A 1,405-nucleotide genomic window follows, 5' to 3' on the forward strand; every position below is an offset into this window, starting at 1 on the left:
AAAAATAAGCTCGTTTAATAAACGAGCCCGAGCCCGAGCTTCACTTATTGAGCTCGAGTCGGCTCGTGAGCCTAAACGAACCTGCCATTTATATAATTATTTAAAATATATATTTAATAATTATTAATATATATATAAAATGTTATGAAAAAACAAATAAAAATAACTAAAAATAATATATACTAGTTGTTGTATATAAAATTATAATAAAAGAAATATATAAAAATAAATATAATTATTTAAAAAATAATTGATAAATAGTAATTCAAAATCTATTGTTCTGGCCCATGACCTAAACCCTCTTACTTGACCCGTTTTCTAGTCCTATTAATAACTAAAACTTTAAACCCTTTACTATTAATAACCTAAGGTTATGTTCTGACATTCTGTCATCCAGATTCCAGAATGCTTTTTTATTTTTAATTTAAAAAAAAATACTAATTATCGGTTAATTACCGCCGACACTTCATCCCTGATACCCGCCAACTACGGGTCCAGTTCTATCTCATCACTAACTTCATACCATACTCTCTCTTTGCTACTACACACACTTCCTCTAAATAATGAAACCATCCCGCAGAACCCGATCCTCCTCCACCGTCACACGGCAACACGCCAACTTCACACAAACCACTCCCACCGAAATACCCATCACTTTCCACTTCTCCAACCGCTAGTCCCTCGCAGCTATTAAAATTCAATCCGCTTACCGATCCCACGCAATCCGCAAACTAATCCACAAGCTCAAGTCCTTTAACCGCGAAGCCGATAAACTCCAACGCCTAATCCAATCCCAAGAAACCGTTGATGCGGTGCTTGCTAATAACAAAGAAAGAATCAAGATCAACGAGGCCTTGATGAAGTTATTATTCACTCTTGACTCGGTTCCGGGATTTGATCCGACGGTTAGGGAGTTCAGGAGGACCCTTAGCCGTCGGATCGTCGGGTTGCAGGAGATCCTGGACTCCATATGTGAAGGGTATAATGAGAATTGGGATGGGTTTTTAAAAGACTGGGATGACGTCATTGCTGGGATTGAGCATGATGCTTGTGTGGAACGTGGTGGTTCGGATTCGAATGAGTTGGAGAGATTTTGTGTCGAGTATTTGGGGTTTCGGTGCTTACAACGGTTTCTTCATGAATGAGATAATTAATATAAGCTTTTGTGATATTGATTATATATATGTACTTGTACTTCATAGTTGAATTGATGTGTTGTAAGAAAGACACTTCTAAGTGTTGTGTACTTGTGTTTAAGTGGCAACATGTTTAATTAGAATTAATGGTAAGATGATAAGATTAAGTAGAGATGCATTGAAAGTAATGTTGTGAAGATGTTAGTTTAGCTGATATGATGTTGAAGAGTTACGTAACATTGAGAAAGATGAATGTGGCATTAGAGTGT

The 1,405-nt window shown here is 36.7% G+C and overlaps 1 pseudogene; it reads left to right on the plus strand.

Moving 5' to 3' along the window:
* The first annotated feature begins 563 nt into the window (after positions 1-563).
* On the plus strand, positions 564-1,145 carry LOC143529674 (BAG family molecular chaperone regulator 5, mitochondrial-like; annotated as a pseudogene).
* The last annotated feature ends 260 nt before the right edge of the window (positions 1,146-1,405 follow it).

Source organism: Bidens hawaiensis, unplaced genomic scaffold (assembly GCF_021521415.1).
Source record: "Bidens hawaiensis isolate Kalapana, Puna unplaced genomic scaffold, B.hawaiensis_p1.1 tig00008636_1, whole genome shotgun sequence".
Lineage (NCBI taxonomy): Eukaryota > Viridiplantae > Streptophyta > Magnoliopsida > Asterales > Asteraceae > Bidens > Bidens hawaiensis.